Source organism: Lutra lutra, chromosome 2 (genome assembly GCF_902655055.1).
Source record: "Lutra lutra chromosome 2, mLutLut1.2, whole genome shotgun sequence".
Lineage (NCBI taxonomy): Eukaryota > Metazoa > Chordata > Mammalia > Carnivora > Mustelidae > Lutra > Lutra lutra.
Genome location: NC_062279.1, coordinates 96,100,161 through 96,111,382, shown reverse-complemented (window position 1 = coordinate 96,111,382; position 11,222 = coordinate 96,100,161). Strand labels below are relative to the sequence as shown.

Sequence of the window (11,222 nt, the reverse complement as noted above, 5' to 3'; positions counted from 1 at the left end):
AGGGTGTTGGTCTGCCGAAAGTTCCAGAGCTCAAAGCAGTAGTGTTGAAATACCAATTTCAGGCAAGCAGTCAGTCCAGGCTGGAAGTCTTCATTCAGGACCATAGATAACCAACTAACTACATTGGTTGGAAAATAAGAAAAACAAGAACAAATTGGGACTCTGAGTCAAAGTTGTATCTTGAACGGCAGTTAGGAACTCACTAATTAAATACCAGGGGGCTAAGAGTGTTCCAGTTCCAAAGCTGCCAGAGAAAAAGGAAGGTATATTCAATTAAGTTCTCATAGTGCTTCAAATGCTTGTGGGGACATTATCATACAGACTGTCACTTTTATTCATAGTTCTTTCTCATGCAGCTCAATCTGGTGCATGGGGGTGTATGTAAAGGACACGAGCCTGCAGAAAAAAGCACTAATCAGGACAGACTCGAGAAAACCCTTGAGGGGTATTCACCCTGCTTTTCCCCCTTTACCTTCCCCATATTCAAGCAGATTGCTGACTCAGCTCATTCCCTCTGGAGAGGATGAAGCAGGGTAAAAAGTAAAAGTTGTTTGGCAACTACTTCTTTTTCTGGCTTTTAGTTCCAAGGCCTAACCAGGGACAGCACAAGGACCCTTCGGCAGACACTGGAGAAAGGAAACCACCCTCCCTACAGACCAACGGCTAACAGCATTAATAAACCCTCACTAACACTCATCCGCCTCGTCAGCATGGAGGTGATGCACAAGTCTTTTTTTTTTTTTTTTTAAAGATTTTATTTATTTATTTGACAGAGAGCAATCACAAGTAGACGGAGAGGCAGGCAGAGAGAGAGAGAGAGAGAGAGGGAAGCAGGCTCCCTGCCGAGCAGAGAGCCCGATGCGGGCCTCGATCCCAGGACCCTGAGATCATGACCCGAGCCGAAGGCAGCGGCCCAACCCACTGAGCCACCCAGGCGCCCTGCACAAGTCTTTTTAAGCACACCTGTATGCACTCATTTAATGCTCTCAAAACCTTATAAGGTTGTTGTTACTAATATTGTTAAGAATGCTCCGTGAGGTGGATGCCTGGGTGGCTCAGGGGCTAGGGTCATGGTCTCCAGGTCCTGGGATTGGACCAGGATGAGGTCCCTGCTTCTCCCTCTCCTCCCCACCTGTGCTCTCTCTAGCTCTCTCTGTCTCTCTCAAATACATAAATAAAATCTTAAGAAAAAAAAGAAAGAGAAAAGAATGTTCCATGAGGACAAGGATTTTTTTTTTTCTGTTTTTGTTTACTGCTTTACCTCTATTATCCAGAATAGTACCTGGCAAATATTAGGTACTCACTAAATATTTATTGTAGAATAAATTCCCATCTAAAGGTGGAGGAACTGAGGCACAGAGAAGGTAATAACCTGCCCAAAGTCCCCACAGCCAGTGATAGATGGGAGAATTTAAAGCATCCCCACCTGGGCCAGGGAAGGGAGAAGCAAGAGGAGGAGGGGATGTGTGGTTCCTGAGAGCAGAGGCCTGGGACCATACTGTGTCACCAGTGAGATTCCACTTGGAAGAAATGACCGTGTTGGGTGCTGTGCAGTCAGAACTTTAGACAGCATTATTAGTGACAAAACTGCAATATTTGGGGAAGAGAGTGGCAGGATGAGGATACCACAGAAGCAGCAGAGAGCTGTGCACACAGGACCAGTGGGCCAGGCGTAGGACAGCTGGTGTTGATCAATGATGTAGAATCAAAGGGCCACCCCTCCCCTAATTGATAACTGCTTGCTGTGTCTTCCTCCAACCAAGAAAAATGGGTTGTAAAGCAGAGCATTGTTACAGAAAATGAGGAAAGTGCTATTTCTTGCATATTTGATTTTTTTTAACTGAAGCATACTTAATATAGGGAGAGAATATTAAATGTGTCCTCAGAAGGCACAAGTGTTGATCCTTGGTTGTCCTGTCCCGAATTCCTAGACAATTTATCTAATTTCCCTATGTCTGTTTCTTCATCTATAAAATAGGGGTTAAAAGTGATTGAGGTGAGGACAAAAAGATTTTTTATTTTTATTTATTTTTTTTAAAGATTTATTTACTTATTTATTTGACAGAGATCACAAGTAGGCAGAGAGGCAGGCAGAGAGAGAGGGGGAAGCAGGTTCCCCGCTGAGCAGAGAGCCCGATGCGGGGCTCCATCCCAGGACCCTGGGATCATGACCCGAGCTGAAGGCAGAGGCTTTAACCCACTGAGCCACCCAGGTGCTCTGACAAAAAGATTTTTTAAAGTGTAAGTTAAAACTCAGTGAAAGAGAACAAACACAATATGCTAATTTTCATTTGCACTTAATTTTGACTTACGTAAATTTTTTTGGTGAATAACGTACTGTAAACTTTTCACAGACTGATATTCATATATTTTTTCATTTCTTATGCTTACAATTAACGGATGTAAACACATTTTGCAGAATTTAAAGCATTTCAGATAGGAACTATTACATGTTGATAGGTTGCTGTTGCTGCCTGTGAGTGTGACTGTCCGGAAGCTGAAAGCCGGGCTGTCATCAAAATGTTTCATGGACAATCTGTAGGTCCAATAATGCACAGGTAGGTATTTCGCTGGGTCTTTTCACTGAGCTGTCCCAAAATTGTAGCTGGAATTAGCTGGAGTGAAAAAAAAAATCTAAAACAATTAGGCATTTGTTACTAATCTATATAAGGATTATCAACAAGGTGTGTAGAATCTTGCTCTCCAGGTTTGCTTTAAACCATATGGCTCTTCCGAGAAAAGTAATGTAAATGAAATTTACTAGCAGCAATAAGAACTTAAGGAGTCCTTGTAAAAATGTGATTGGTGGGGAAATATAAATTGGAATCATTCATTCAGCAAAGATACATTAGTGCCTATGATGTGCCTGGCATTCCTTTCCACAATGAGGGTACCGCAGTAAACTCAACAACGAAAACGCCTGCTCTTTTGGAGCTCACATTCTGCTGGAGGAGGGTGAAAACAAACCCAGAAAATACACTATGTTGTCTGACACAGTAATGAAGAAACACCCCATAGGTGAAGGATGGGACTGTTGGAGGAGGGGGCCGGTGAGGATGTGGTCAGCCAAGCGTTCTCCAAGGAGACGTAATGAATTGAGGAAGCCAGCCATGTACAGATCTGAAAAGAAGGCTTACTTGTGTTCACTTTCTTCATTCTCCGGGAGCCTATGGTGTAAGGTTTTAAACACAGATGGTGAGCATGTGGCAATAGGCACACTTCAGCCCCCATAACTTTGATTTTACCAACTGAATGCAAATCTGTTAGGTTATTTACACACAGAGATCCTATAAAATGCCAAGAAGAACTAGAATTCTTCGCAGGATTGGACTGTTTGTCAGGCATAGTTCATATAAGAAATGAAGGAAGAGACTTAGGTGGAAGTAAGTCGTTTCGTCTCTCATTGGCTTGTGACTGTCACTTACTCATCATATAAACCCAAGATGCCATCCCTGATGAGAGCATAGAAGAGAGTAGAGACTCCACGAAGACAGAGCCCAAGTAAGTGGTAAGATTGAACTCTACAAAGACAGGAAATGAGATCGTGTTCTTTCTTCATCTCAGTGTTTATTTTTATTACTGTGATATTCTGACTGAGCAACTGATTCCTATTTTCACCGTGTTATTCATTCCGCTCTCATTCAGAGCCTCTCTGTTAGTGGTCAGGTATAAATCAAACAGTAGTTTCTTTTTTCTTTCTTCTTCTTCTTCTTTTTTGTTTTTTGTTTTTCTTTTTTGAGGGTAGGTGGAGGGGCAGAGGAAGAGGGAGACAGAGAATCTTAAGCAGGCTCCCTGCTGGGCCCAGTGTAGGGCTCAGTCTCACAACCCTGAGATCATGACCTGAGCCGAAACCAAGAGTTGGACGATTAATTGACTGAGCCACCCAGGTGCCCCAAAATCAAACACTAGTTTCTAAGAGAAATATAGGTACTGGAGATTTTGAAGGATTTTTAAGAGATTTTAAAAGACCCTTTAAGTAGACATTAACATTAAAAAGGCAGTCAGTACTGGAGGAAAAATTCTTTCTCGGAATTTTCCCCACTAATGTTTTCAATGTGTGAAGCAGTAGGGAAGTTCTTCTCTTTTTCTTTCTTCCTTTCTCTCCCTCCCTCCCTCCCTTCCTTTTTTTCTTTCCTTCCTTCCTCTCTCTTTCTCTCTCCTTTTCTCTTTCTCTCCCGTCCTTCCTACCTTCCTTCCTTCCAAGGTATTTTCTTTATAATATTTTCTATCACTTTAAGGCTCATTTTGTTGAAGTATCCATGTTTTGCCAAGAATTGCATTCTATCATCATTTGGTTTTATAGGTAATTTAAAGCATTTGCCCCAGGCTAAGAATTTGAGCTCTCAGCTCCCAAAGGATATTTCAGTTATCCCTCTCGCTTTGGCTTTAACGTGAGACAACCATTTAAAATGATATTTAGTTGGTCTTTGGTGAGAAAAGAAAAATCCTGGCTTGCCAATGCAAAATTACACATTCAGGATTTGACTGAAATCAATATTTTACTCAGTTAACAAAAATGTTTATATTTCTTTATTGTCCTACAATTTAACTCCAACCTGGCAACTTTTTCAGAATCAAACTAGACAGGCTCAGGGACACTGTGAAGGAGGGAAATCGACATTCTTTACCACCAACTGTTAGCAGGAAATGCAGAGCTGTTGTTTAACGTCATAATGTGCAAGAAGTTCTTATGTAGACAATAGTAGCTCATGTGATTGTTCTCTAAACCCACTTTTTGTATTTCAAAACACTACAGTCCATATGATGGGATCACAGACATGGCACTCTATGCCAGTACCTTTTGTATGGATTTAAATATCGGTCAGGTTGAGATCTAGCAAAGAACTGTTAGCAAATTCACAAATAATCTTTGTTTTTATACTTCAGACTCGTAAGTTATTGGATTACTACTAGGCATATATAAAACCGTATCTGGAATTCTTGAATATGTTTGATGTTCCTTTTATTTAAGAGTAAGAGCTCATATAGATCAACACTTTTTTTTTTTAAGTTTTTTTTTTTTAATTTATTTGACAGAGAGATCACAAGTAGGCAGAGAGGCAGGCAGAGAGAGAGAGAGGAGGAAGCAGGCTCCCCGCTGAGCAGAAAGCCCTATGTGGGGCTCGAACCCAGGACCTGGGATCATGACCTGAGCCGAAGGCAGTGGCTCAACCCACTGAGCCACCCAGGCGCCCTAGATCAACACTTTTATAAGTAAAATAAAGATAAATAGTATTTAGGTTTTTTTTTTTTAAATTTTATTTATTTGACAGACAGAGATCACAAGTAGGCAGAGAGGCAGGCAGAGAGAGAGGAGGAAGCAGGCTCTCCGCTGAGCAGAGAGCCCGATGTGGGACTCAATTCCAGGATCCTAAGATCATGACCTCAGCTGAAGGCAGAGGCGTAACCCACTGAGCCACCCAGGCGCCCAGTATTTAAGTTTTGAAACAAATTGTTAAACGGTTAATACTTAATTCCTTATTTGTAAGTTTTTCTATCCATCAAAAGTACCCCCAAAATTCAATTCCTTTTTTCAGTTGCTTGCTGAAATCTTGAAGGTATGTACCATAGTAAGTGAATATTGGTCTTCTTTGCCAGAGCTGATTTTGGATGCTTATCTCCTTTCTGGCACAGACAGATACTGTTTTACTGTGCGCCTGCAGCAACATACAGATTAGAACATCAGCTCAGTTAAAATGAAATGGTTTTATTATAGCTTGTATTTTATCAATGACTGCATTCAAATTGCCTCTGGGATTGAATGTTCCTGTGTTTTGTGGTTGTTAATCAGTTGAAATGTGCCAGTGTTACATTAAGGAAAAAGAACCACAAACCAGGAGAAAGAAAGGAGCTCCCCAAGATAGAACTTACCAAAAAACCACTATTACTTTCCATCTAAATATTAATAATTAATTAAACAATTTAATTATTTATTAATTTATTAATAGTGAAGTGATTTAATTAATTAACTGGCTGTTTAACTAACATTAAATATTAACTATTTAAAACTAAATCTTTTTGCCTTTAGTGGCTCCATCTGTCTGAGTTCACAGGTGAAAATATCTATGCAGGGGTTTTATGAGTCATCATTCATATCTTCTTTGAGAAACTGTATCTTATTTTCAAACACAATTCTAAGTGGGTTTTTAATTTATCTGATGAATCAGGAACTTTATTTTAAAGATTTTTATTTTATTTATTTGAGAGAAAGAGAGAGGGCAAGAGCGGAAGGAGGGGCAGAGGGAGAGGGAGAAGCAGACTCTCCTGTTGAGCAGGGAGTCCAATGTGGGGCTCTAACCCAGGACTCTGAGACCAAAATCGGAGCCAAAGGCAGACGCTTGACTGCCTAAGCCACCCAAGCCCCTTGAATCAGGAACTTTAAACAACTTTCTTCAGAGTGGAAAGAAGCCAGTGGTTAGTTTTAGTTGTAAAGGAAAGCATGAAGCACAATCAGCTTACCTTTTTACTTCTTGTCCTATATCATTTCAGGAAACATTTTGCAGCGTTCCCTACATGGGATTCTTAGCACAGAGTGACAGTGGAAGGGCTCAGAAATGAAGCTCACAGTGACAGCACATGACACTGGAATTTACCTCGGCCAGGCAAAGCGTACTCCGGTCTATTGTGCTGCCCGGTGTTAGTTCTATGTATTATGGGAAGCTGGGATCTAGTTCTGTGTCTTTGTCTCAGTCTGGTCCTGTTAGATCCCCACCGAAATGGCGTGTCTGTTGTATATCTGTGGTTCTGTTTCCTGTGGTTCATCTACACACCTCTAGATGTCTGGTCCTGGACGAAGATCCCATTACCCTCATTACAGGGTTTTTAATATAAGTCTTGCAATCTGGCAGGTCAAGTCCTCTCCTCCTCTTCTCTTAATTTGTCTTGGCTATTTTGGTCCCTAGCATTTCCATTTGAAATTTAGGCTTAGGTTTAGCCACATACTGTCTTGACTTTTAAATACAAATACAAACAATTTTAAATACAAACACAGACTTTGATTACAAATAAGGGCAGCTTCCATTTCATTTCTTACATATGTTGTTCATTGTTGTCTTGACTGAGTTAGCTGGGCCACCCAGGACTAGGTTGAACAGTAAGGCTAATACTGGGGTTCTCTTATTTCTGACGTTAAACAAATACTTCTATTGGCTCCCCATGATGTATGATGTTTGCTCTAGGTTTTTTTTTGTAGAGACTATTTTTGGGGGGAGCCTGTTGTCTTTCATGCATGTAACTAACTACCAATTCAGTTTCTTTGCTGGTTAGGGTTAAAGGCAGGCCTTCAGGGTTTTTTTGTTTTTAATTTGAGTGTGTTAGTTTACATATTTCTCAAAATTTTTTCATTTTAAGTGTTCCGATTCAGGGACATAAAGTTATTTGCCAGTTAGCTTATGATTTTGAATGATCCATTTCATCTGCTGTTATGACCTCTTTTGTGTAGAATATTAATTTTTGTGACTTTTGCACATTTTTTTTATCAGTTTTACTAGAGGTTTATAATTTGACCTTTTAAAGCTTGTATATAAAAGGGGGCAGGCCCTTGGGGCGCCTGGGTGGCTCAGTGGGTTAAAGCCTCTGCCTTCAGCTCAGGTCATGATCCCGGCGTCCTGGGATGGAGCCCCGCATCGGGCTCTCTGCTCAGCCGGGAGCCTGCTTCCTCCTCTCTCTCTGCCTGCCTCTCTGCCTACTTGTGATCTCTGTCTGTCAAATAAATAAATTTAAAAAAGGGGGGGCAGGCCCTAGTTTCAAGCAGTGCATCTCTACACAGTCTCCCACTTGTGAGGGGATTTTATTCTCCTTTTCTCTGAAGGAGCTACCCTCATGGATGCCACTGCCTTTCAGAATTCAGGGTCCTGTTTTACTACTTTACAGATGAGGAAACTAAAGCTAGGGACAGGTGACTTGCCCAAGGCCATTCAGTTAGTGGCACGGGTGACACCAAAATCACACATTCCCTTTGCCACCGACCTGCTTTGCCCTTGAGCCTGTTCCTCACAGCCTCTCTCGGTGGGAGAGGGATATGTCTTCCCTCATCCTTTAAACCCATCATCCTCACGGAAAAAAGGCTTTAACAAAGTGAGATTATTGTAACAGAAATATACTGCTGAATGCAGTAAGAGGGAAAGTTTTTTAGACACTGTCCTCTTTGGTGATCATTAGCTTACATTGTAAATTTCCTTATCAATTTTCACCATACAAACATTTACCTGGAATTTCCTCTGCTAGTTTTTTATTTTAAGATTTTTATTTATTTATTTGCGGGAGCGAGTACTAGTGAGAGAGCCCAAGCAGGGAGAGGAGCAGACTTCCCACTGAGCAGGGAGCCTGGTGTAGAGCTTGATCCCAGGACCCTGAGATCATGACCTGAGCTGAAGGCAGAGGCTTAACTGACTGAGCCGCCCAGGCGCCCCTCTTCTGCCAGTTTTTATGCAAAGGGTTTATAAAATATAAGAAGGATTTGAAGAATCCATAACTGTTTCCAATTGCATTTACATTTACTAATTTTTCATATTATAAAAATGTGCACATTTACCCTAAAAAACAAAGAAACAAAAAAAAAACCTAAAACCAAAAGTTCGGGGGCACCTGGGTGGCTCAGTGGGTTGGGCCTCTGCCTTCAGCTTGGATCATGATCTCAGGGTCCTGGGATCGAGCCCCACATCGGGCTCTCTGCTCAGCGGGGAGCCTGCTTCCCCCCTCTCTCTGCCCGTCTCTCTGCCTACTTGCGATCTCTCCCTCTGTGTCAAATAAATAAATAAATAAATAATCTAAAAAAAAGTTTGTAGCTATATAAATCAAGAAACCAGACTTGAGCTCAGTAGAAAATATAATTATGCCAATAACTACAGGAATGTGTTGTGCAAGCACAGCTTCATTAATGAGTTATGACTGTTGAAAGGATGTTCTGGAAGGAAAGATAAGCATTCATCAGATGGTCACGGACCTGTGCCAAATCTTAGATTTAAAGATATATTTGCAGAGAACTATAGATAGCTGCCAACTTGCGCTAAGGATTTTTTAATGTCTTCTTTGCTTGAGTAAAACACAATATAAAATAGCACGTTTTTGCAAATGAACACCAACAACAAACAATCCCTGTGTTTTCATGCAGAATTAGGAGGCAGACACATTCACGTGGCATTTGACCAAATGAGGAAAAGTTATGTTTAATTTTTAATATTGATCATAATGGAGATAATCTATACATTCATATAATGTTTGTAAGGAAAATACATATCATTTCTTTGTTGCTGAGGAAAAATTGACCTATGACAGCAAAAATCAGTAAAGAAAGGCTGTGTAGGGTGCCATGGTGGTTCAGTCGTTCAGTGTCTGCCTTTGGCTCAGGTGGGGATCCCAGGGTCCTGGGATTGAGCCTGGCATCTGGGGGGCCTGCTTCTCCCACTCCTACTCCCCCTGCTTGTGTTCCTCCCCCCATCAAATAAATAAATAAAATCTTAAAAAAGAAAAAAAGAAAAGTTGCGTAAAATGTTCTTCAAATAAAAACTGCAGGGGCACCTGGGTGGCTCAGTGGGTTAAAGCCTCTGCCTTCGGCTCAGGTCATGATCCCAGGGTCCTGGGATGGAGCCCCATGTCGGGCTCTCTGCTCAGCAGGGAGCCTGCTTCCACCTCTCTCTCTGCCTGCCTCTCTGCTTACTTGTGATCTCCATCTGTCAAATAAATAAATAAAATCTTTTAAAAAAAATAAACAAAAACTGCAACCAAGAATGATACTTTTTCCACTCTGAAGGCCTTTTTTTGTTCTTTTGAGATTTATAACAGGTAGATCACGGAATTGTAACCACTATGCTCTTTATTTCCTAGATAAGAATGTTCCCTTTATTGTGATTACATAAATATTTCCTTTTTTTTCTTTCAGAAGGAGCTTACTACTTTACATTTTTTATTGGCTAGTTTTGTACGCTCCTATTTTCCCCACTATTTCTAAGCTTTATTTGGTCCTAACCTCAAATTTGAACTCCTTCTGTGTATATTTCTCCCCCAAAGAGTTGGGGCTGTAAATCTTGGAATTTTTGTTAGCTCACTCCAGTGAATTCTTCCCTCTACAGAGAGCACTCCCTCACATAGTGATGTGGGTGGCAGGTGGCACGTGTCACTTGGGTGCAGACAGAGTGGCTAACAGGAGTGGGACGGGGCATGGGAAGTTCAGAGTGACTCTGTTTCTAGCAAGGGGCACTACCTCTACCCACAACACCTAGACAGGGAAAACCAAGGCCCAGAGAAGTGTATACCTCTGCAATCACCATCATCATCATTTCTTGGATCTTGAGGGGGTTTAGAGAGGCAACCCGACAGATCTTTGCAGTTATCCTACCATAGATGGACACTGTGAATGCGCAAACTTGGCAATCTAAGTTTTTATGGTTTGTGTTTGACTTTTTATGTGATGTGCTTTCAAGTATATTTTTTAAAGATTTTATTTAATAAGGGGCACCTGGGTGGCTCAGTGAGTTAAAGCCTCTGCCTTCGGCTCAGGTCATGATCCCAGGGTCCTGGGATCCAGCCCCGCACCGGGCTCTCTGCTCAGCGGGAAGCCTGCTTCCTCCTCTTTCTCTCTCTGCCTGCCTCTCTGCCTACTTGTGATCTTTGTCTGTCAAATAAATTAAAAAAAAAAGATTTTATTTATTTATTTGAGAGAGAAAGTGAGAGTGCACGAGCCAGGGGGTAGGAAGAGAAGCAGACTCCCTACTGAGCAGGGAGCCTGATGTGGGGCTCAATCCCAGGACCCTGGGATCATGACCTGAGCCGAAGGCAGAAGTTTAACTGACTGAGCCACCCAGGCATCCTTGTGATGTGCTTTCAGATAGAATTTTGAAATTTCAGCTCAACTTTTCTTTCTAATATTCCTTTCATAGCTTTGAAAGACTTCCTTAGCTGAGAATGAACTATTTATACTTACCACTTAAAAATAATGCCGCATGACTTCTATTCATGTAATTACTACAATTATTTTTTATTTGTGGTGTACTGTATTCACAGTGTTTATTCTTGACCATAGAATGAATCCAAAGTTATTATTGCCAATAGCTAATAATCATTAAGTGCTTAGCATTGTGTTAAATGCTTTACGTGTATTACCTCATTAAGTCTCCAAATCCTTATTAGTATCTCTATTTACAAGAAGTGGACTTTGAAATTCAGAGAGATTTTGTTCATTAGCCCAAAGATATATAGCAACTAAGTGGAAGAGCTCAATTTCA

The 11,222-nt window shown here is 41.1% G+C and overlaps 1 protein-coding gene across 2 annotated transcripts in view; it reads left to right on the top strand.

Moving 5' to 3' along the window:
• Positions 1 to 3,051: 3,051 nt before the first annotated feature.
• The window catches only part of HPGDS (hematopoietic prostaglandin D synthase), a 28,331-nt gene continuing 20,160 nt past the window's right edge, over positions 3,052 to 11,222 (top strand). Inside the window, exon 1 of one of the 2 annotated variants that reach the window (XM_047718003.1) lies at positions 3,052 to 3,501. The gene's annotated coding sequence lies outside the window, so the exon portion shown is untranslated. Of the gene's footprint in view, positions 3,509 to 11,222 lie in introns of both variants that reach the window. The other variant, XM_047718004.1, reaches the window with a different exon arrangement.